The following is a 26,255-nucleotide window of genomic DNA, read 5'->3' as shown; positions in this document are numbered from 1 at the left end:
CATGTTTGTAAGTACAGCATACTGGTACAGTAGTGTGTTGGATTCTGTAGCAAGGTTTTGGTAGCAGGGGTGGCTACAGCAGTGGCTTCTGTAAGAAACTGCTAGAAGCTTACCCTGTGTCCAATAGAACCAGTGCCAGCTGGCTCCAAGACAGACCCACCGCTGGCCAAGGCCGAGGCCATCAATGATGGTGGAAGCGCCACTTGGATAACAGATTTAAGATGGAGAAAAAAATGCTGCGCAACAGCAGCTGGCAGAGTGAGGACATGTGAGAGCACCAGCCCTGCAGCCCCCCCAGGTGAGTGCAGAAGGAGGGCAGGAGATGCTCCAGGCGCCGGAGCAGAGATTCCCCTGCAGCCCGTGGTTATGAAGACCATGGTGAGGCAGGCTGTGCCCCTGCAGCCCAGGGAGCTCCACGGGGGAACAGATCTCCACCTGCAGCCCCTGGAGGACCCCACACCAGAGCAGGGGGATGCCTGAAGGAGGCTGTGACCCCGTGGGAAGCCCACGCTGGAGCAGGCTCCTGGCAGGACCTGTGGCCCCGTGGAGAGAGGAGCCCACGCTGGAGCAGTGTGCTCCTGAAGAACTGCAGCCCGTGGAAAGGACCCACGCTGGAGAAGTTTGTGGAGGACTGCAGTCTATGGGAGGGACCCCAAGCTGGAGCAGGGGAAAAGTGTGAGGAGTCCTTCCCCTGAGGAGGAAGGAGCAGCAGAGACAACGTGTGACGAACTGAGCCAAACCCCCATTCCCTGTCCCCATGTGCAGCTGGCAGGGAGAGGTAGAGGATTCGGGAGTGAATTTGAACCTGTGAAGAAGGGAGGGGTGGGGGGTAGGTGTTTTATGATTTTGTTTTTATTTCTCATTATCCTACTCTGATTTGATTGGTAATAAATTAAACTAATTTCCCTGAGTTGAGTCTCTTTTGCCCATGAATGTAATTGGTGAGTGATATGTCCCTGTCCTTATCTCAACCCACAAGCCCTTTGTTATATTTTCTCTCCCCTGTCCAGCTGAGGAGGGGAGTGATAGAGCAGCTTTGGTGGGCACCTGCCATCCAGCCAGGGTCAATCCACTGCAAGTAGCTGAGCCCCAAATGCATTACCAGATTAATAATATTTTATAAATTTCTGATACTGAGAAAAAATAATCTGCAGAGATACATAAACATATTTACATGACAATCAATGTTTTGTGGTGTGATTAGTGAAAAGGAGATGATATACCATCAACATATTCAGAAGAAAAGATAGGAAGTCAAATTAGGAACAGGGCAGGTTTTCAGCAGCAGAAGTGTATGTACAAGTGTTTACTGAGACTGTAAATTAGAATAAGAAAGGGAGGACTGTTAGGGACATACACAGCACTCAGCAAAAGTGGTTTGACTGATGTTTGGCCATGTTCTCTACTCTTACTCTGAGGAAACTTTCTGAAGGTCCACGGCACAGGGTCCTAGGAAAATTTTTGTACGGAGCACTTGAAATATAAGTTGTACACTAATCCAGACACAGATCTGTAATTGCTGGGCTGTCTGGATCAAAAAGGAAAGGTAGCAACTCTGGGTGGGAAAGATGGAAAGCTAGTAAATTTGAGTGGGAAAAAGGGTCATCTGAGCCCAGACTTCAGTGCTATTGTCTTCTTGCCCTTGCTTATAGTTGCTCTGCCAAGGAAGAAGACTGAATGTGAACAATGCTAGATAGAGTATTTGAACTGTTCTCATCCTGACTGTTACCAATGTCTCTTTTATTAAATATTCACATCTGTACATGCACATCTCCAGAACCCCCAGGTGAGCGTTCTGTGAGATTGCACTGTTTCTCAGATTAAAGAAAAGTCATGAGAGGAAAACTCCACAGGTCAATGTTTTTGTTCTTGTTTTCCTTTCTTTATGTATTTTGGACCGCAATAGGATTTCACTTACAATGCTTCTAAGTTTAATAGTGTCTCTGTGGACTCTGTATAACTGATATCTGCATAGCTAGCTAGAAAAAACCCACCTTATCTCTTCAGTAGTAAACTGGTACATGGCTATGTAGTGCTCAAATTATATGGAAAAAGGACTGGAAGGGTTAAATACTTCCTGAAGAAGAAGTACTATTTACACTCCAGGAAGGTTTCCTGAGCTATCCTATTCTAGTACTAATGAGAAGATTGCCCCATGAAAAGAAGTCAGAATATCAGGCCCTTTTTTTCCATATTTCATTTAGAATGTATACATGATATTTAGGTTCTGCGGTGCAGAGAGTTTACTTTGCACAGGGGACTTTCTGCATGAAAAGAACATGAGGAATGTGTACCTGGGGGTCATGAACAATTTGTCTATGGAAGTATAATTTTTTGTTTAGGTCTCAATTTTTGCAGTTGTGTAATATGTTGACAGAAATATTAGAACTTTCTGTGAACTTAAAATATATTTTACATTGGCTCAGCAGTTGTGATTGATCTTAGGTAGTTTTATGTTATTAACAAACATTACCAGGCATAACACAGAGATCTTTCCTTCCCTTTCATGTTAGGCTACTTTACTTTCCTCTCAAGGTATTCACCCTTTAGAAATGTTTATGTAATTTTAACAGGTGACTGAAAAAAATGTTTTAATAAACAGCTTCTGACTCAGTAACTAATGGCTTCAACTTCAGTTCCTTTGTGGCTTAAAAACAAGTGTTTATTTAGAAAATGCCTTCAGCAAGGATACATTTTGGGATTTATTATATGTCACAGATTAAATTATTTCTTGTTTATTCCCTTCGCTTAAAATGCATAATTAATATTTCACAGTATGTTTAGATTAGTAGTTACATTTGGTTCTTTACTTAATTTTAAAAGTCATTTAAAGTGATCTTAGTGAGACTTAGCCTTAGTACTCTCAGAGCACAACCCATAAATCAGGTTAAATGTTTGAGTCAGGGAACTTTAAAGCTGCTTTTAAATCCGGAACACTGGCAAAAATTACATTTTATCTAGGGCTACAGTAGGTTGTCACCCACTGATAATTAATGATACAAATTCCACAGCTTTAAACAACCACAAATCAGGAATTTTTAAAGGCATATTAATTGCTGGGAATTTAAGATCTGCAAGGTTTTATTTCATTTTTCTAGAAAGACTAGTATTATTGGTCTTCACTCTGTATTTTTCTAAACAGAAGAGGTTTTGCAAGAGGGCTTGCATGTGTCTAAATTACATTTATGTATCTAGAAGAATAAAATATGTGTTTGGAAAGGTCGTCATAACTACAGAGCCGAAGTGGAGTAGCAGCAATAGGAACATAGGATAATTTAGGTGGGAAAGGACCTCAGGAAGTAATCTATTCCAAACGCCTGCTCAAAGCAGGGTCATCTGTAAGTTCAGATCAGGTTGCTCAGGGTTTTATCCTGTCAGACCTGGAGATGTCCCAGAACAAATTAATTTGTAATATGCATGTACAAAGCTACAGAGTCAACATTCATTAATGAGCTAGGGCCCAATGAAAGGTTCTCCTTCTTTCACTTTTTTTTTTTTTTAAAAAAAATCTTCCATTACTGGTTCCTTTTTCCTTCTCCTTTCTCATTTCTTTCTTACCTCACCTTCCCCTTCCATACTTCAGTCCATTTTTTTATATCAGCTCTAAAAAGGATAGTAAAAAGAGTGCTGGGGTCTGAGCCAAGCCATTGCTGTTCTAATCATAGATTCACTGAAGAGCAAATAGAGTGGGCATCAAGAAGTCTTTCAGTCCACCATGATCTTTCCATCAGAGGTTGATGCCCTAGAGGAGAATCTGACAGAACTAAACCCTCCCCAGCTGGTGTCTGTTGAACCTCTAACAATGGAGATTACAGATCTGCTCAGGCAACCACCTGCTCCAGGGCTTGACAAGCCCTAGATTCAGAAAGGTTTTCTGTATGTCCCACCTAAACCCCTTTAAGCACACTCTTTATTGTCCTGTTTGCAGTGGACATGGAAAGGCTTACTTTTTGCTAAGGTCAAGATTTTCTGAATGTTTTCTGCCTGTTACCATGCCATGGATAATTTTTTTCTCAACTAAATGAATATGAATTAATGTTTCAATGTGTCCTCAAATATTATATTTTTTTTTATATACCTATGATAGTTTTCATTGCTTGCAGAGCAAATTCTCTTGTTGGTTTATGTTATGTTTGAAGTCTGATGTCCATAACTGGACACAGTATTCAGCTGGGGGCTTAATGATGCACTTAGTACAGCAGAAGAATTAAGCTCATTTTTACTAAATGATGATTCTATTTGCATTTCTGTTTGGCATTTACGTTTTTCACTACAACATAACACTGTTGATTCATGCTTAGCATGTGTTCTATTTATTATAAGGCTTAGACAGTTTTCTGAAGAGCTGCTATTGCTTTTTTTTTTTCAGTCATTCTCCACACAACATTTGTGTATTGTGATTATTTCTTCCTAACAGTAGAATCTAGCACTTGTCTTTATTAGATTGTATCTTACATTTTTAGGCCACTTTTCCAATATGTCAACATCATTTTGAGTTCTAATAATCATCCTCTAATGTGCTTGCTGGCTGAATCAACTCTTTCTAGCCTGGGGTCCTCCTTCGAGCTTATAAAATACTCCCTATTCTCATTCAGGTCATTAACAGAAATACTAATTGAGAGCATCTTATGCCCTTTGTATTTGTATTCAAACAAAAACAAGCAAAGAAAAATCCATCCCACCAAATCCTGCTTCTGTACAGAATGGATACTGAGATGACAAAGCACATACTCTTCTGCATATGCTGTAGCCTTGAGTCTTCTGATATCTGTGGCTATATTTATACTAGTAAAATAAGCTGTCTAGGACCAGGGCTTGATTATTGTGCAAACTCTATCCATAAGATGTAATTGTTGTTTTTTATCCATGCCAACTACTAGCATCGAAGATAATATGCAAATGTAATTCAGGAATTAGCATGAGCCATGGACCACTCCCAACACGCAGCTTGGGATAAGCAATAGGTGGGATGTAGCTACCTGTTTTTGTGGGGAAATTCTCCCTATGTGTATTGCTACTCATGCCATGCCACTTGCCCATGGAGTTACAGGCAGAGCCCTGGCCTGCTTTTAGCCTTTATACTTTCTAGATGTCTTCAAAAAGGAAGAGCTCAGTGCCAGATGGGGTTAGAAATAGCTGCTTGGAAGAAACTAAATAGGGAAAAATTTGTTTCCTGACATGCTAGAATCATAAGAAAATGCAAAAGCAACTTGTGTAAGAGCCTAATCTGACATAAAACTGACAATATCCTTCCTGTGTAAGTGATAGAGAAGCTTCCATTTATGTTAGATCAGTTACGCAATTGAATAAAAACTATCAGTACAAAGTCACGTGTTTTGAGGCATTTTTTCACCCTGAAACAGGACTACCATTCTGGAAATGTCACATGTGACACCGCCTCCTATGTGAAATTGGAAAGAAGAATTTCATATCTGATGTATGTAATGTGCAGTCTTTGAAAACAATAATCACAGTGCCTGAGTAGGGCCTGGCTTTTGAATTAAGAGAACCTTTATACTAATGGCTTTGGTTGCACTGCATATATAATCAGTTCATACTGACTGAGCAGCCTACAGCAATACATTTTTTGTGTTAACATTTTTTCACTATTTATTCAAAATAATAAAAAAATGTTGCTGGTTCAATTTGTAAGGAACCACTGGTTATGTTAGAAGTATTTTCTATGATGATAATATCCTTATACCCAGAAAAAAATCATGAAGGCAGGTATTTATTAGTAGGTTTTACCTGCCATAGTTTAATTTCTATTTCTCTGGTTTTTAGGACATTGCAAATTAATATTTAAATATTATTGTTTAAGACATCACTTGAGTATTAGATATGAAATTTGTAATCTCTGACTTGAAAATATCTTCTTATAATGTGAAAAATACTATTACATCCTCACTCTTTCCACAGGACTGCAATCATTTTTTTATTGGTCTTGTAAGGGCAGCACATTGCGTGCAAAGTGCACAGACATTTCTCCAGGACCTTGACCAAAACTGAGCACTTGTTAGCTCAAGTGACATGAAAAGAATGATTTTGGGGAAGGCAAGCTTTTTTCCCATAACACAATCAGTAGCACCACAGGACTTGTAAAATAAGGAAACCCCCATTCTCAAGATTTTAGTAAGATAAGGTTAGTATCGTAATGGTTTATAATATATCAAAACTTCAACTTTTTTGGTACAGATTTAGAAGCCTTGTTATCCCCTTGATAAATATATAGTGCTAACATAAGAGAGCAGGGGCTGAACGTCTTAAAATAAATGTGCACTTGTGACTTTGATCACATTTGGGTCATTATGGCTGCATCTATGTTCCTAAAGGCACTGGTTCTAGAGACATTCCAAGTCCGGATGATGTCCAGTGGCTTGTGCCCACACTGCTTAGTGTGTGCACACCCTCCATGGAGCTGGTTACCTGTGCCCACACTAAGTAAAACACTATATGGTCTTATTTCTCTTCCGGCCCCATATCATATCCCCCATATCCTGAAGATATAGCTAATTTTATATGTTCTTATTCATCTGTAAATGCCTGAAACAACATGAGGCCTGTACTGCTCACAATAGTAGTATTTTATAGAATGAAACTAGAGATAAACCAAGTACACATTAGTCTGTCATGAGATCATGGGCAATATTTGAGGATATGATGCTTACTGGGGTACAGCTGGAAGACAGTGTCAGGCAGAGGTCAGAGGTCTGCCTTTTGGGAGGGATCTCCAGCATCGATTCTTGTTTAAACTGTGTTTTGTCTTGAAGAGAAATAATTGGTACACTGAAAAACAGAATTAGTGGGAAACTACAGTTCTTCAGTGTGGGCAATCTAAAGTCCAGCTCAATACAGCTCCTCACATACTGTTTTAGTATAGAGGCACATCCAAGAAAGCCTCATTTCCAAAGCTACTGAGAAAATAATGTTATGCTCTAGATTTATTTGGGCCTCAGACTTGCTGTCCTTCTTGCTATTTTTTAATTTTAAACAAATAACTAAAAATTCAGTAGGATTCAGCCTGCTGGATTTCATAGGTACCCAAAAAGTCCCTGCCATTCACAATCAGTGGTATTGTCCAGTCCTAACGTATAAGTCTGTACTGTAGGTGTCAAGGTCCTCTGCAGGAAGATGAACTTGAATTCAAAGAGAGAGAACTTAGCTTGTTTCTCTGCCTTGGGTGGTTGATAAAAAAAATTAAAGTTTGACTGAAAGGAATACATGTGTTTATTCTGCTTGTTCCAGATCTCTTTTGAAAAGGAATGTACGGAGAAATACAAACTGGCTCTGTGCTCTGAGGAAACAGGACACAAGCTAGCACAGAGCATAGCTCAGATCTATTTGGAAACACCCATGTAGATTTTCCCTCAGGCAGCTCTCTGCTCTGAATGCTCTTTGTGGCTTCTCTTTCTGTCTGTCTGTCTGTCTTTGCATTTTCTATATAACCTAAATGCCCGGTTTGAGGTTTTAGGTCATTGTTTCCATTACCCTGCCATCCAAATGTATTTGCTAACCACTAAGATAGTTCTCTTTTGTCCTTCTCTGTCGTTGTTATGTTGTGAGTTAACCCTGGTAGGCAGCTGAGCCCCACACAGCTGCTCGCTCACCCCCGCCTCCAGCAGGATGGGGAAGGGAATCAGAAGGGTAAAAGTGAGAAAACTCATGGGTCGAGACAAGTACAGCTTAATAGGTAAAGAAAAAGCTGCACCTGCAAGCAAAGCAAAACAAGGAATCCATTCACCAATTTCCATGGGCAGGCAGGTGTTCAGCCATCTCCAGGACAGCAGGGCTCCAGCACGTGTAACAGTTATCTGGGAAGACAAACACCAGCACTCTGAACATTTCCCGCTTCCTTCTTCTTCCCCCAGCTGTATATGCTGAGCATGACATCCTATAGTCTGGAATGTCCCTCGGTCGGTCGGGGTCAGCTGTCCTGGCTGTGTCCCCTCCCAGCTCCTTATGCCCCCCCAGCCTCCTTGCTGGTGGGGTGGGGGGAGAAGCATCAAAGCCCTTGGCTCTGGGTAAGCACTGCTCAGCAGGAATGAAAACATCCCCATATAATCAACACCATTTTCAGCATAAATCCAAAACATAGCACCATACAAATTACTATGAAGAAATTTGATTCTATACCATCCAAAACTAGTACAGGTTGGTATGGTTAGTGGCCCTGTAGTAGAATAGTTTTCTGATGTCAGACCATAGGAATGCCTTTTCTTTATGTTTTTCTTGTGTGGACAATACAAAGAGATAAAAAAATTGTCTTCTGATTTGGTAAAATTCTAGATGAATCTGATCTAGATTAGTCTGTGCCTGAACCAAAGTCTCTGACTTTTTTAATTGTAGGGGGTTTTGTTGTTGTTGTTTGTTTGTTTGTTTTTTTGTAAGGTAGGATTTGTTGAACTTTTAAGTTCCAGGACATGAAAGCAAGTACTTTTAAAACCTGTTTGTAATTAGTTTTATACACATTTATATCATGTCATAAAACTCACTAAGGCAGATTTAATAATTATTTTTGGACTTCATTGACTGTTTAAGCATAAAACCCACACAATTGTAAATATTCATTGTAGTATACATTGACTTGGATACACTGGAAGATGGAGCATGTACAAAATTCTATTTACTACTTTTCTTAAAATTTTCCTACCTTTCAAATTTCAATTCTTACTCATATTTAACTTAAACTGAGCATGGATTATGATCAATAACAACTTCTCTCCAATGCTCCCCATTTGCCATGATCATTTGAAAGGGTCCTTTCTGTGATTATCAGGTTTACTTTCTATTAATATGAAGTTGTTTGTTCCTATTAAATGTTAATGCACAGAGAAAATTCAGGAAGCTATTACAATCTGGTAAAGGTTAGAGACTGTTATAGTCACTCATTAGCCTGCTAATAACTCTAATTTGTCAAGTAGAAACTAGGCTTCTCTACTTGTAGAAACTAGTAGAAACTAAGCTTAACTGATACACAGTGTTTTCTACAGAATCTTCCTACTGGCAAGAGTTTCACTTTCAATCACTGAGAAAGCATATTTCATTGCTCATAAAATTCCTTCTCAGCATTTGTCAAAAGAATTAATTTTTTTAAAATTTCCTAAATTACTCAGGATAATACTCTACTGTGAGTAAATAATTTATAATTCCAAAGTAACATCTTCTAATTTAACTTTAAAAGATGCATTAAGTACAAGGCATTTGTTTGCCAAAGTTAGTTTTATCTACACAAGTGCAAGAAATCCCTGTTAACTATGTACCCTTGAGAACAACATCTAATTCCAGACTGAGGTCTACAGAGCAATTTAGTAAAAAACTGAAAATGCTGTTTGCAGATTCTGCCTTACATAGATTCAGATAATGACTCCTTTCATAATTTTTAAACTATTCCCTGCCTTACCTTACCAATCATATATTCAACAATAAGCTCACACACATCAACAAAAGTCAAATGGAACTAGACTGTGTCAGAGCAATGCCAACACTCTCCACAGTTACTACAGATAATACTCTCCTAAACAAACCTATTAAAATCTATAGGTCCTACGCATGTTCAGCCCAATCTGTGGTGTACTTAATTTGATAGACCAAATGCCCCTGTGAACGCAATATGGCTACAATTAAATGAGTGCTATGTGCTAGAACGAGCTAGCTCAGACAATTTGCAAAGGACAGAAACAGCCACTTAACAGTAAGACAACCTTTTTTCACTCTGTTTCTGACTGCACATTCCTCATCCTCTAAGGAGTCCTATAGAGTACCTTCAAAAGATGAACCTGCAGACCGAAATTCGTAACTCTACTCGCTACTAAAAATAAAGAGCTCAATAAAGACATTGGCTTTAATGGCCTATGCAGTTATCCAGCTAACCCATTCCTCTAACACTGATGTTAAACCCCCTTTTCCGCCTCTACTCCACATGAGCTAACAGCTTCTCACCTTTCTCTTGGATGCTAACTAACCTTTTCTCTCAAGTCATCTGACTGATTAGCATAATTTCATTTTACTCAGAGCAGTTTTATGTATCTTCTAGTTACCCTGTTTCTGTCACTTTTCAGAGATCTGACGAACGCTGAGGTGCTCTTGAGTCCAAAAGCTTGCCATTCTGTTTCCCTCTTTGTTCATTGCCCCAGTAGAAGATATTTATTATTTCCACAGATCCTTTCATGCTAAAGAGTAAGCATTCGTTCATGAAATGGGCAAGTACCAGCCAAAAATAACTGAGGGGCACTATTATCATAGGGCTCAGACTGAACGTTTGGATACAGCTTCTCTGAAAAAAAAAAAAAAAAAAAAAAAAAAAGGTTTCATTCTTGAGAGTTGGATTATTTTGCTGTGATTTCTTGCTTACTTGACCTAATCAGAATGCCTAGTGGCAAACACTGTCTGCTGAAGCAGTAAGTTAAACAGCTGAAACCTTCACTGGCTGACAGTATTGTATCCTCAGTAGGGGCCTCTAGTTTTACAGGCCTGGAGGGTAAGTTCCAGCACTTGAAAAACAGTTCAATAGGACCTCTGGAGGCAACAAGTTAATGACCAAAGATCTTAATTGTCTATAACAATTGATGAGTGTAAATTTGAGCTGTACGGGGCTTATCTGAAAGAAACTGATGAAAAGTTACTATGTGAAGGTAGCTGTTCCAGAGATAATGTCCATTAGGCATAGTACTATGTTTGAACTGGAAGAGGAAAGCAAGGCTGTAAAAATCACAGACAGTGTTCCTCAGGATGCAGCCAAGAGTAAGCAATATTTATAGACTGCCCTGGCAGCTTTAGTTCAGTTGAAGCTGAAGTGTGTTTTTCAAATGGTTGCTCGAAGTGAGTTTGTCCCAGTGGATATTTCAGATGAGCAAAGTTAATCATTTTTGTGGGTGCCAGCCACAGTGTTCTTTCTGATAAGGTACTGAAAGATGGTGATGATTCTGTGAGTTATAATGCCTACAGATGCTAGCTGAAATTGACTTTATTACGATACTGTCAATAGAAAAAGAAGGCAGAGAATGTTAAAGTTGTTAGTATGTCTCTCTTGCTAAAACTGTCATTAAACAGTTAACCCAGGTTGTGGTAGCTAGTCCAACTCAGCAGGTCCGACTTCCTCTACTTATTCCCTTTGCAAATTATGTTTAGTCCCATATTTAAATTTTCTGCTTTGAACTGTAGAGTGTAAAATAAGGCTGTCCTTTCAAGAGCATTCCTAATTCTCATTGTTTTAGCTGTACTGGCTCTTTATATGGCAATATTGTTTATCAGGGAAACCTATTATGACAGTTTTTTAGATGTTATTGTAGACAAAGCCTTTTTCTTCTCTTTCTGTGAAAAAGAAAAAGTTGCAGTGGACAGAATGTGTTACTGTTGCTGTTCTTGTGCGAGTCTTTTTTCTTAAAGACATCAATATGAAGGTAGACAAAAGAGAGAGGGGAAAAAAGTAAAGGCAGAAACCAGAAAATTATGCTTCTGTCTTCCTGGTGTCGAATGATACTTGCAGCTTTCCTGTTGCAGATTTACAGTCTAACATCCTGTTCTACACTATGCTGGCAAGATCAAGCCCAGAATGAGCCTATTAAAGATGTTTTCAGCTGCCTCTCTCATCACAATCTCACGGCAATGCTGGAAAATAGAGTTTCGGATGTTAAACCAGGTGACTGTTGAAAAAGGAGAAATATCAAGGAGGGAATATAAGAGAAAGAAATGAGTTTCATTGCACTTAGTTAGCACTTGTAGATAGGTAAAGTTTTCTGGATAATTTTTGCTCTTTAGCTTTCTTTTTTTGTTTGGGTCTTTTAATTTTTTTGTCATTTCATCTCTAAGAATTAGAACAATAAGCTAATGCTGTCACAACGGATTTGAAGAGATAGCAGTCATAGTTGCTGCGATAATGAAGCTTCTTCAAGGCCAGTTGTCCTGTGGTATAACTATAAATGAAGGTCTCCAGTGAAGTGTTTTAAGGGAATATTCCCGTTCTGTTTATTTTTCCCTAGGGTTATTTTGTTAGTTTTAATTTTAAAAAGGACTTTAAACAGGACTAAGGGGATTTGGTAATTTGTGTGCCCATTTACCTTATTTTTAAATGTGATTGAAACACAGTTGGAAAAAATAAGTAAACCTTCTTTTTGTACTAGTCCAGCATCTCTAATTGCCACTGTCTTTCATAAACAATTTCCATGGCAGCTTAAACTGGCCAGCTTTGCATATTTGTAAATAAAATTTGTTGAGCATGAGTGATCTCAATTAACTTTCATCCATTCTTTTTTTCCCCAGGTGAAACTATTTGCAAATTCAATTCCTTCCCTGGTAACACAGTAGCATCCGTAGAGCAGAAGAGAATAAGGGCAGTCTACTGGAAACAGTTGCTCAGCACAGCTTCTGGAAAGAGAAATCCCACCACACTGACCTGCTGGAGTTCTGTGAAGGTGTCTCTAAGCACAGAGAGGAAGGATATGAAGTAGGCATAACATTTTTCTATTTTCCTGAAAATTATGAAGAATGGATAAAGTGAATGCAGAACTGTTATTTGTGAAATCCGTCAATAATAAATCTCTTCGGAGCTAGGGACACTTTTTGAAACAATGAGAGATCAGTCTTGGCTAAATAAAAGGAAAGCCATGTTAAATAAAAGCTTACAGTAGTATTAGGCTTACTTATTTCTTTTATTTCCTAAATTGTAAGTAGTCCTGGGTTTGTGGGTTTTTTCCTCACCTCCTTGTAAAAAGAATTTGCAAGTCTAGGCAAGTCTACTTGGCAGCAAGTGTTCAGTCATGCCTGTAATGATAGCTCTAATCATAATTCATGAGGTATCATGTATTCAGGTATGGTTCATGCCATGAGGAAATATACTGAAAAGAAGCAAAAATAAGTTAAATGGAGTCAGGTATGCTGAAGGTTGAAGAAAAGGATGGCCTTGGGGTCATTTCCCTCCTATTCACAATAGAGTTATTAGAGGACACCCACAAGCAGCTTTGGGAGAAACCCTGTCTGGGAGGAACAGAAACAGCTGAAGCAGGGAGCTTTGATGCTATAGAACAGATTTTTCTGTATTCTTACTGTCTGTTTATGCCAACCATACTTCTTCCTCCTGGCCCTGGATACTTTCTCAGGTATTAATAAGCAAGGAACTAACTTAATGGTTGTGGACATTGCACTGCTTATGTACTATGCTTCTTTCACCTTTCTGTCCTGTGTTTTTTAGATTATCAAATATTTAAAGTCAGAAGTGTGTACTGTGTTTAGTGTTCAGTAAGGTATGCTCTCATTCCTGTCTGGCCTATGGTTGGAGTATTAAAAATGCATATAAGGCTTCTACAATAGTTCCTAAAAATTATACACTTCGAAAGACTACGATAGTTTGGTCACTGAACATCAGACAGATACATAATGCAAATTCATGAGTTTACTAAATACACAAGTATACGTGTTCTTGAGGAAGATATGATCAGCTTCCCTCTCTGTCTGAGAGAATAACTTCATGTAATGTGCTGGAGCTACTTCTGTTTCCCATTACTAGTGCTGTAGCAAGGTATAGATGGGAAGCTCGGAAGTCACATATACACAGGGGTGGAAATACATTTTAATGCCTGCAGAATCTTCCATCTGTTCCTCATTGTGTACTGATGACAGGGGAAATTATGGTTTAGTTCTAGTCTTGCAGAGACTGTCTTGTGCTATCTGCCTGGTCCATTGCTTTTCCTGCTGGAGCTCCTTTAGGCTGTTTAAATAGTGTTCTTACTAGCAGAGACAACAAATTTTAGGAGTGACTTGAGGAGCAGAGTATTCCAAACCTGACAAAAATTTTGGCTTTTTTGTTAGATTAGCTAGTACAATACTGTTAGAGAGATTTGTGCCTTCTCAAGTTTGATATGTTTAATAATTTTCTTTAGTATCTTAAACAATATATCTATCTCACTGAGAGCCAATAAACTTACTAAATCATTACATGAAATGATAATTCTTTTAGGATTTATATTCTTCTTTCCAAAAAAAAGGATGGTCTTAATTTTTCTTCGGGGTACTTTGCATTTCCTTTTTTCTTTTTTTCTTTAATAAGATCTATATATTAATAATAATATTCTTTAAAATGTTTGTCTCGTGCACTAATACACATATTTTTCTGAATGACAGCAAAGCAAGACACTTCTATGCAAAGCTGTGGTTTGGTTCAAGAACACAACCCTTTTGTGATGATAGTACTTAGATTTCCAGAAATATATTGAAGTAATTTAGAATTAGCACATCTGTACTTGATATAAAATGATATCGTCTAAATAACATGAAGTTAGTCAGGGAAGTATTTCCCTAATATCTATAAAACCAGTGGATTGGATAATATTTTTCTTGATTATAATAAGATTATGAAAGTGAAATATGAAACAATAAACTTATTTCACAAAAAAATAGAAAGGTTGGGGATGTGCAGTTATTGAGCTGTTGATTACAGAACATTTAAAAAATAAAGAAAAATCCCACCAGTTTCCCTCTTCACTTGTCTAATTTGCTTCACCAAAAATAGACAAGATTATTGCTGGAACACTTACACTAAATTCCATAGTAGAAACAAGAAAAATGAGTTTGGCTATGTAATACTAAACTCACCACTGTATTTCTTTTCTGAAGGAAAAATAATACCAGCTTCATGCTACATTAGAAGTACAATGCATTCTTTCTAAATCTTCTAATACAAAACCATATCTTGAGCATGTCTAAAAATTTTTAGGTGTTTTTCTCTTGCTGTCTTTATGTGTAACTGTTTATTGCTAAAACTTTTTTCAGAGACAAAACATTTCCAACACTTCACAGCATCAAAATACCTTCCCAAATGTTGTTTTTAACTAACAGCTTTGGGTACTGTATAAAGAACAATTTAATATCTACCTTGCTGTATTTATATATGGACTAGTATCCATCATCTGGGTAAGTTCTGTTAGACTGTAGAGAAGTCTCTGAAAAAGAATTGTAGAAACCTCCATACTTGAAGTCAGAGAAGATATATATGTAGATATTGTGGTATTATAAAGAAATCTTATGAGGAAAATGATTTAACTTCTTTTTAAAAATCAGTAGAGATGGCATGGTTGATTGGAGGATTTTTCCTAGGACAAAAGGCCAAAAAAAAGAGATTTTTATAAGGAAAAATATTTATTTGCTGTAAAATGAAATTCTCTAAGAAGAATCACCAGAAATGTCTTTTGAGGCTTATAGGCAAAAAATACTTTGTCAAGAGACTGACAACCTATTCTGTGGCAGCTTTTCATTGAACTACAAAGATGAGTCTCAAAACTAAACAGGTGTCTGTCAAACTTAGTCTCCATCAAAATATGCTAATGGGCACCTCCAAAATAAAATTCTAGCAGGCTTGGGGGAGAAGGGGGAGAAATAAGAAAACATAATTGCCCTGTATTATCGTATTATCTTTGACTACCTTCTAGCCAGAAGGGCTAAAGTTATCCTACCTAGCTGAAGGCAATAATGAGGACCTGACTCTGCCAAAACTCCCTCGGAGTCACCAAAGACAGACAGCCATTTTTAGACAGCCATGCATCTTAAGTGCATTCATTTTTTTTATTTTTTTTTTCTTTTGGAAGCAAGTGTCACTTTCAGATGAACTACAGAGGGACCCAAGGTTTATCTGGATTCAAAAGTAGGGTGAAACTCTTTCTTCATGCATATCCAGCAGTGCTTTCAATGGAGCACCACTTCCCCTCCAAATTTCCCTTCAGTATCCCTGTAGCATAATGGAGGGAGATTCCTGGCTTTCTGGCAGAAGGAAAGTGCTGGGACCCTGCTGGCAGCACTCTGCTTCAGGGGAATTTCTTTGTGTCCCAGAGCATCAACCTGGCAAGTCCTGTGCTGCTCTCAGCTGAAACAGGGGGAGTAGGAGCTGCGTTTTGACCTTTTAATTATCCACCAGTGACTATGCAGGAAGCAGGACCAGATCATGAACATTCAACAGATTTTAAGATTCACCAGAGGGAGTTATAGTTCTGAAGTATTATATCGGTTGAGCTAATGTATATTGACTTAATAAATAGTACCTGGAGAGTGATCTACCCCTCTGGACTGAAGATGCAAGGAGCATTGATTCGTTTGCCTAATTGGAGTTGTCTGGTGACATTGGAGATAGATACCTTGCAGTATCCCGGTTGTGGCTAGACTAGACCTGGGGGCCCCGGTCACCCTTTGGTCCTGTGTCTTATCTGCTGATTCCTATGTCTTGTATACCCGAAAGCATCTCAGGTATGATGACATGCCATTGCTTATTTCTAAGTAATGCAATTCTGCCCAAGTGACTGGTCTGCTGAATCACTCACCGTTGATTATATTGACTAGACTGCCTTTGACTATAATGAAAGCTTAGACACCTCTCTCACCTATAGGCATTTCTACCTCTAGCTGAATGCTGAATCCAATCATTTTTACTGCATAAAAGCTAAAATAATTCCGTGTAAGCTAATTAAGAGCAACATTAGTGTGTTGGTAGACCCTTTGTTGACAGAGAGCTGAGGCAAACTGAATCTTCAGTCCACCTGTCCTACTTGCATAGAAGCAAAGGCATACCCTTTTCTGATTAGAAGTGAGCACTTGGAAAGAAAGGGTGGGATTGATACTACATCAAGATTTTTAAAAGATCCAGAACACTAAATATTATTCTGCATTTATACTGCATAAAACTTTATATTAGCTAAAGTCAACAGGAATGAAAATAATTTTTTCTTTTCCTAATTATTAAAAATTAGAAGTGTAACAGGCCTTCATGAAAGTATAGTTGGACTATAGTGTTGAAATTTATATTTAAGACACTTTCATACAGCTGGTTTTATTTAAAAGACTTTATGGACAATATTAGCTATATTTTGACAATGAAAAAGCAACTGTATTTTACCAATATTTGTAAAGATGTTAATACTGCAGCAGTTCTTTTCTTTCTCAGTACTCTTGCAGAAATGTTTAAGGGAGTTTTACTCCTCAGTTTCATTCTAGAGGGGAAAAAAACCCCAACCAAAACAAACCCAACCCCCTCACTATTTCTAGTCTAATTCATTTTTTTTCATGAATTCAAACAATGTGTGAAATAGACTGCAGGTTGTCTTGAAACAGTGAAGTTGCACCCAAAGTTATGAACTATGACCATGCAAACAGAAAATGCAACCAGCTTCCAATGAATTTTCAGGGAAATCTCTGAAATGTCAGTCTGTTTACCTGTATATCTTTGCAAGTTCAGGACCGGACTTGGAATAGATTGAGATTTGTAGGTTCCTAGGAATTGTGGGAAGAAGTAAAGCTTAATGGCCTGAAAAAAGTTTACATTATAACTATTTAAAACTGTTCTGCTGTTAGTAATCCTTAGTCCTTTAAACCGCTTTTCATGGAAGAAGCCCTCTAGAAATGAACAGGAATCCATACAGATAATGGGATCTGCCTTCATGGAAGAGTTCACAAACCAGGGTCACTGATGCTTATGAAAGTTTACTGGAACACTGCTATTAACTAAATCAATATTCACTCTTCATTAATACAATGTGCACCTCTACAGCAATTGTTTGCTTGTGGGAATATTGATTTGTGCCTACTCTACCCCTCATCTTTTCTGCTTTTCCCTGTGATAGGAATAATTATACCTCTCACTTAGTCCATTGCTTTGTAGTTAGAAAAGCACAAATACAGTGAAAGATAAATGGTTTGGTGGGTACAAGACACACACTATCACCTTATTCCATTCAGTCAGGAGTCCCCTGTAATACTGCTGGTTATAAACATGAATCTCAGTCCCTCTGAAAATCATTGCTGAAAACACTTCAGCAATTTTATAATTCAAATATATAACATTAGAAGATAAAATATTAGCTTATAGTCTGAGCATTTTATATTGTTGGCAAAGCTGTCATCCTTGGGTTGTTGTAAACATCCATTACTGACAATGGGCAAGTTATATGTGTTCTGTTTAGTTACAGGTACCACGTTCTCTCTCCTCTCTTTACCATTTTTTCCTCAATGCATAGAGTTAATTCAAACCAGGCTGTGTGTGTGTGTGTATTTGTGCGAGAGAGAGACAAGAGAGGGAGAAGGGGTGAACGCACCATAACGGTGGTGTCAAAGAATTGTCAAAGGTTTTATGGGAAGAAAAGAACAAAAAGCCCATGCTTGCATAGGGGTATAATCCTTGTGTAGTCTCAATACCCTATCAAGATTTATACTTCCAAAATTAGCTGTAAAAAGAAAAAAAAAAAAAAATTTCTTTTTACACTGAAAAAAAAATAAAATTTTTTTTTTAAAGTGATACTAGCTTCTGCCAGTATATATATGCTAACAAATGCTAGCTATGCAGGAATGATTGGGGGTGAATGGATTATGAGCCCTCTATTAGAGGGAGAGATCCACTTATAGAAGGCAGCACAGCATAGCCTGTCTCTTTCAGCAAAACCACGTTCAACTGAGCTGGATGTTACTGCCAAAAACTGTCAAGGAGTAAGGTGTAAGGAAGGGAAACATGCATGTTGGGCCTCTGTTCAGCTTCCTTTAGCTCTGTGTGATATATAATTTTTGACAAGCCTGTTTGGAAAGGGGTGGTTTTGGACATGTTCTCAGGGAGAAGGCAGATTTACAGGTGCCCCTCAGAGGGAGAACAACATGGGCCCACTTGCAAAAAAGCGAAGAAAGCCAGCAAAGCCTGTTCCTTGAGGGACTCATTCAGGATGGACATACGGAGCCTAAAGTGCAGCTTGCTCTGAGACTTGCTTTTGCAAGGACAAATATTCAGTGCAGATATAAGCAAAGTCATGTGAAATATAAGACAGCCAGAGATACAAGTATTTGTGTTTTGTTTGTTGGCTTTACCGTTGCCTTATTTAGGTTTTAGGTGGGTTATTTTTGCTTGGGGTTTTTTTGGTGTTTACTTCTGAACTGTCCTAAAATGTATGTTGCTGCCTTCTCTCTTTCTTATCTGAACAGTGGTTGATATAACCTGGGAGACAAGCTTAGAGTCACTTTAATGAAAGAGGGTAAGAAGGATGACCTCAATGTGCAACAATACAAAGTAATGACATCCCTTTTACTTTCAAGGCTGCATACACTGCTGAAGAATGAGGACTTTATGAAGTGGCTTGCTTTATATTTGCGTGTTTTAAATATTGAAAACGTATTGGAAACATATAATCCTACTACTTCTAAGTTTGAGGAGTTCTGGTGTGCTTTTGTTTGCTCTAAAATGAATTTGACTCCTGTGGTTTTTTTATTTAGCATGGCAGATATAATCTTTCCCCATGGTAAAGGTCTTAAAAACGTTTTAAAGGGGAACAAAGCATTTTACAGCTAAAGCAGTTTTATGCTGAAGAATAAATCAATCTGGGAGTTGTGTGTCTGTGGGAGAAATATTCTATTTTTTTCACATTAAAAACACTCCTCATAATAGTTTTGTTATCACTGCTGACATGCTGAAGACTCCTTTGGAAGTTCCAATCTTCTAAAGTCCTTTACCTAAGTAACATAAGATATGTTTATAAAAAACATCATTCACTTTTAAATTTTTTTGGTAAAGCTGGAAGTATAATACAAAAAGAGATGTTTATTATCCAAATAAGTTAAGGTGGACTTTCCCTTTGACTGAAGCTGAGAAACAACACTTGTAGAAATAAATCACCATCATCTGTCACATGCAAATGTTTGCCAAGGGTAAGTTGTCCTCCTTACATTGGAGTCTAATCACTCTGAAGATGAGCTCTAAACACCTTTAAAAACTATCTCAGAGGTAAATACCTTTAGCATATTGGTGAACAGAGATCAGTTATAAGGCTCCCATCAGTCTAATTCAGTCTTAAAGTTAAATTCCCACAAATTACTTGGGAAACTTACTCTGCAAAATTGAATTATTTTGGGTTGTCTAACAGTGAGAAGAACTACTCATCAAGGAATTCTGCAAACATAATAATTGGAACCCTAATTTACTTCTCTCCTTGAACTGATAAATAGTTTCCTATTCGCACATACTATGATTTGCTATACACTCATTCTTTCACTAATTCTTTTTCTCTGAATTGTTAGGCATTTATCCCCAATTATAACATTAGATTGATTTAAAGAACTTTTGTGCTTTATTTATTTTTGTTTAAACCCCCCTGTTGATAACCAAAACAAGCATTTTACTGTGGTCCCAGAAACAGGTTAATGACAAAAAGCCCTAAGGTTTGTTTCTACAAAGTGCTGTGTTTCCAAGCAAGTTTCCTGCTGACCTTCGTTTGCTGAATTTTTTGCTTACGCTTTGCTAAGCAGTTGCCAAACAGAAATGAGTATATGTTTGGAAGAGTGCAAGATGCTCATCACCTTACTACTTCATGCCCATAAACTCAAAATTTTTCTGTGGATACCTCGGTATCTCTCCATTTGTTTACAAGTCACCAGAAGCAGAAGCCCTATATGAAGACTGTTCCAATATAAAAGAACTGTTATACTTTAAGATCCCCAAATGCTATGAAATTCAACATTATCTTTTTTTTAAAAAAAGTCTTTCATGTAAAATCTTTCATTTTACAGTTTGTCAGGCCTTCAATCAGTTGAAGAGTTTGTATTAATCTGCTTATCTTTTTATTTACATATTTAATACCATATAGTTTTCTTCTTTATTAACTCCTTGAATAATACAAATTCTAGCAGTTAATTTACTCTATATTTCTGTGAATATGGAGCAAAGTATTTTATTTACTCTATATTTCTGTGAATATGGAGCAAAGTATTTTATTATCTATTTTGTCAGACAGATGACATCTATACAATTAGCAGCTCCTTGAAAGACATTTACTTTCAAATGAGTTATGCTGCTGGGTGAATTCAGTTAGCTTGGAGCTTCTAAATGCCAAAAACGTCCTGGTAAGAGTGGTCTGAGGGCCTGCTGTAACCATGTAGCTTAGATACCTGCTCTAACATAGCCAGGGAATCAAACTTTGTCAGCTGCTTTTTGTAGACTGAGAATCCTCAGGAAGTTGCTGGATCTTGAGGAACTCCGTGTACAAATAGATCCTTATTTTAATAACAGACTATTTTTTTTTTTTTCCAATGATGTCAGGCCCCTCCTCCTGGTGAATCAGTGGGACATCTCCAAACAGCTTTGAGAATCTGGGTCCAGTTTAGTCCACCAAATAGAAAGTTTGCAAAACAACTATAATTCCATTAATCTCTGTCTGCAACATTTGCCTTATTTTGATTTTCAAGCAAAAACTAACCCCAAAATTGTTTCTGAGGCTTGTAGCAAAATGTTTTACAGCTTTTCTGTTGATACCATTTTTCTAGGGCGTGTATGCCTGTTCAGGGAAGCAAACAACAATTGCTAGTTCAAGGATGCCAGGAACTTGCTGTCTTAGCTCAAATCTTTTTATTTAAAAAAATAAAAAATCTTCTGTTGCAGTTGTGCCTGCTGGCCTAGTTTCATCACAGAGGGTAAATCAATGGCTTTAGCAGTCTTTAATTGAAAATATATTCCTTAGCAAAAATGAAAGAATCTGGAGACCAACAGTGCAATGTTGTTTGGAAATGAAAGGATTTTACTTAAGCAGAACTGGAATAATTACATTTTCTATTTTTTTTTTTTTTTTTTTTTTTTTTTTTAATCAGGTCAGCATGCTGTTTCAGCCACCAATGAATGACACTTTAAATTAAAAATCTGTAATGGAATGAAGTTTCCTAAGCTATGATTATGGGAATACTACTGTGACTGATAAACTGAACCTACTCTTTGATAACTCTAGTTACCACATTAACAGATCTTTTCAGTGTTTCTTAGTCATAAACTTTTTCCAAAATACTAATGGAGTTCAATATAGTTTAGCTTTTTATTATAGCCTGTCAGAAGGGCCCTTTCAGTGACAATGACCAAAAAGTTTCACCAACAAAAACAGAAGAGAGAATGTTGACAGAAAACAAGTATATAATCCTTAAAATTTTGCTTTAACGTAATGAAAATGTAGTTGGTTTGGACTTTTACAGTAACAGATGGGTTTTAATTTCCAACTTCTTTAAACAGCTTTGTATACAGTTTAAATGTACAATTTTTAGATTAATTTTGTTCTTTATTACTAAAACTGTGATTTTTCTTTTACATGGTAAAGAAAATTACTTTTAAATTATCAGAAATATTGAGTCACTGAAACCTCGGAGTATTTTAAAGACAAAAATGAATGTAACAGTGAATATCTATCTGATTAATTTGAATGTATGAAGAAACAGTACCAATGACATTCACTGTGCAGGGATGTAGCTTTGAGGTTAAAAAAAAAAAGATGTTGTATTTTGATATTTTTAAGGTTTGTAATGAGCTTTGGAAAAATTGGGACAGGATCCTTTGAATAAATTGAAACAAACTTCAGAAACCATTGCATCCTTTATTATGATAACACCATATGTGTGCATGACGCACAAATAGAATAATGATAAGCAGAAACTCTACATGTCAGTTCAGCCCCTGCAAGCTGCAACTTCAGCCAGGAAAGACTGGCTGATGGGGGAGAAAATGTAGCTTTAAACAATCTTTTTGCATTTCTCAAGTCTTTTAAACTACTGAAGATTAGCCCATTTCTCATCATAACGTCTGATGTATTATGGTGAAAGCTGTATTATATAGCTTATGGAGAACCAGTTTTTGTGGTTCTGCACTTGATACACTAACTATAGCGTTTGAGATTTTCTCCTGATAAGAGGGCATCTCCAGTAATTTGGAACATTTGCCAAGTTTCAAGTTTTAAGCTAGATGGACTTAGAGCTTTTCAAATATGCAAACCAGAGCGGTGCTGTGGTTTGAGCACTCTTGTTCAATGTACTCATTGTTGGCAAGTCCCTGACACAGTGCTGACCAGTACTAGCTAGAGCTTTCTCCAGAAGGATGTGGTTATGGGGTCCCGAGGGCCAGCAGCTTTTGTCTGTACAGAGACTTTGTTCGGGTAAGTCAGAGAATTCAGCTGTACAAATACTTCCTGATCACGCACGCTCACCAAGTATTAGCCATCTAAATTTCTAAATTCTTAGTTTTTTCTATTAAGTGCAAAACCATAGTTACCGTTTCCCTGTAGTAATGCATTAAGAAGGTGATAATATCCAGAACCCACCATAGCATAATCAGAAGGCCAATATCTCTTTAATGTGCATTTTTTTTCCTTTTTGACTGAAAGAGCAAGACTGCCTTTTGCTGTGTGTTTTACTTCCTGATGGTACCACCTCAGAGAAGTCTGTGAATACTTTATTAATGCAGTACCCTGCAAGAGATTTAAAAGCTGTGATTATTGACCTGTTCCTGGAGAAATTGCAAGTAAATATTCATGCTATGCGTACAGTATCGTGCCCTTCATTCCTGATGCGGTCATGGTTTTCAGATAGATTTGGGAACACAAAATGCATATGCAAGTTGCTTACTCTTACCTCAGTGAATAAGATAAATATTTTTAACATCTTTACTGTTTTGATAACATTAACTTATGAATGTTGCTAAATGCGTGCATTGCTGCTGTCCTTTTGTAAGGAATGTTTGGTGCTCATAGCATTTATCAGCAAGGGTGAAGTGTTTTGGCTGTCTTTTTTGCTGAATACAACATAAACTATGGGCATTAATGGCTCTTTTAATCATACACCTCTGTTTCTGATTTGCCTGCATCTCAGTGCCCAAGTAAGCAGTACAAGTACTGTAACTATGGAATTCAAACAGAATTACATGCTTAGGCCTAATTATTATGTACACTTAGGTATGAAGATTGAATTCCAAAGAGAATTGTTACAGTCTGTTGTTTAAAACATTTATAATTGCTATGTAAAGAGATTACCTTGCAACTTTTTACACAGTTTCAGTATTCTTATTGCTGTGAATGAGAAATGAACTCCACTTGACATTTGACGACATGCTACATAGGCTAAAGTAGTAGGTCCACTTACTGTTAAGAAGATCATGAGTGTCACTTTTTAAATTGTTACGTGAAAAGTTTAATCATAATGGTGCATGGTGATTCACAAAAAAAATCTGAAAAGCTACTGTGGTCCAGAAATAATATGCATATAATCCACCCATCTACCTTAGTTTACATTTTCATCTCCTGTCCTGAAAAAGGCAATGGTAAAACTCTTGGCATAGTTTATTAAATTCAAATCCTAGTAATTATACTTTATATATGCTTGAGAATTTTGTTAAATTAATATTAATAGTTATGCAAAGTCAATACCCAGAGACTCCTCTTAAGGTCTGATCTTGTTTATGTTAACTATATAACAATGAATTTAAATAAATGGGCCCTGCCTCTTGCGAATCTTGGTAAAATGCTTAATTCTTGTCATTTCAAGAGCCATTGATAATTAAATTTACATAATTAATGTGGTTTACTTTTAATAATGCTTATACTGAACATTGAGAGTCAAAGACTGAATAACTGTACACTAAATGACATAGGAAAATTAATATATTTCTGAATCATTCACCTAACGGGGAAAAATTGTGTAGAGGGCAGCTGAATGTCCTCCCATTACATTCTAGTCAAAACATATGTGAATTAACATATGGAGTTGCTAGCTGAAGTATACTTCATAAGGAAGCATTTGATATTTGCATCTTGGAAACATGTTATCTGAACGTGATTAGCTTCTGTTGGCTTCTTAATTTGTCAACAGAAGATGAACAATTATGGTTTAGAAAACAATCTGAAAAGTTGCTTCCTTGCTTCATATTGTTTAGTAAGAAGAATAGTCGGTGTTTACACCAGCTGTTGACTGCATGCTTTTAATTTAACTGTGTCAAAACCAGACAGAATGGGGGCATTACAAAATGGCTTTAGTTCCCATGTCATGTCTAGGACCAGTTAGATTAATGGGTAATTTACAACTCCAGCTCTTTGACTGCATAAACACTGTAATAGTTTTTTATCTGAAATATTTTTAGACAGACTTTGTGTGGGATACTGTATCATAATTTTTTTCTTGTTTTACAAACTGTTTAAGTTGATATAATTTGATATTCAGCCTTGACATTATGAACTATGATGCACAACTTTTTAAAAATCTTATGTGTTTCTTGATCTAACTTAAGACTCTCAAAAAAACAGCAAAACAACTATTAGCAGTGACAAAAATCAAACAAAGAAAATGTTTTAGCCTGAAATGGGATTTCCCTTAAGTGGCTCAATGATCTCAGCTAACTTCTGACTTTAACAAAGCAGATACCTGCATATGACCAGCAGATTCGCTTATGCAGTCAGTAGAGAGAAGTAACTACTTTTAACGTGTTTAACTGCCTGTCCTCTTAAGAAGCGCCCACAACTACTATGACTCCTGTATGAGCTTGAATAGTTGCCTACATTACCCCCATGGATGAAGGTAATTCCACTCTGAGTGGCTCTCAGGAAAAAAAAAAAGCTTGACTTTGGGGAACTTTCCTTAATTTCATCTATTGCCAATTAACACAAAGTTTTGATTACTGATTTACGTATTGAGATAGTGTTGTGGTTTAACCCTAGCCAGCAACTAAGCACCTCAGAGCCACTCACTCACTTTCCCCCCGGTGGGATGGGGGAGAGAATCAGAAGAGTACAAGTGAGAAAACTCATGGGCTGAGATAAAGACAGTTTAATAGGGAAAGCAAAAGATTCATGTGCAAGCAACGCAAAACAAGGAATTCATTCCCCACTTCCCCTGGGCAGGCAGGTGTTCAGCCATCTCCAGGACAGCAGGGCTCCATCATGTGTAACGGTGACTTGGGAGGACAAACACCATCACTCCGAACATCCCCCCTTCCTTCTTCTTCCCTCAGCTGTATATGCTGAGCGTGACGTCCTATGGTCTGGAATGCCCCTCGGGTCAGTGGGGGTCAGCTGTCCCGGCTGTGTCCCCTCCCAAATCCTTGTGCCCCCCCAGCCTGCTCGCTGGTGGGGTGGGGGGAGAAGCAGCAAAGGCCTTGGCTCTGGGTAAGCACTGCTCAGCAGTAACGAAAACAGCCCTGTGTTATCAACACTGTTTTCCAAAACGTAGCCCCATACTAGCTACTGTGAAGAAAATTATACCTCGGCCAAAACCAGCACAGAGAAAAAAAACCAAACCCACACACAAAACCACAAAGAAGAAAGAAAACGTTTATGGAAGCACCTTTCCTCCCCTTCCTCATGTTCAGCTTAAGCCACAGGCTCCTTTTGCAGTGGACCAGCACTGCCTGAGCACGGGTGCCACGGGCCCCCTGCGTGCAGCAGTTTTGTGGTGTGGGGGCAGTTCACAGTGGTGTCATCCATCTCTGGTTAGAATCAGCTGTGCCTGGC

This window comes from Accipiter gentilis, chromosome 15 (assembly GCF_929443795.1).
Source record: "Accipiter gentilis chromosome 15, bAccGen1.1, whole genome shotgun sequence".
Classification (NCBI taxonomy): domain Eukaryota; kingdom Metazoa; phylum Chordata; class Aves; order Accipitriformes; family Accipitridae; genus Astur; species Astur gentilis.
Note: the sequence above shows the minus strand (reverse complement) of the source record.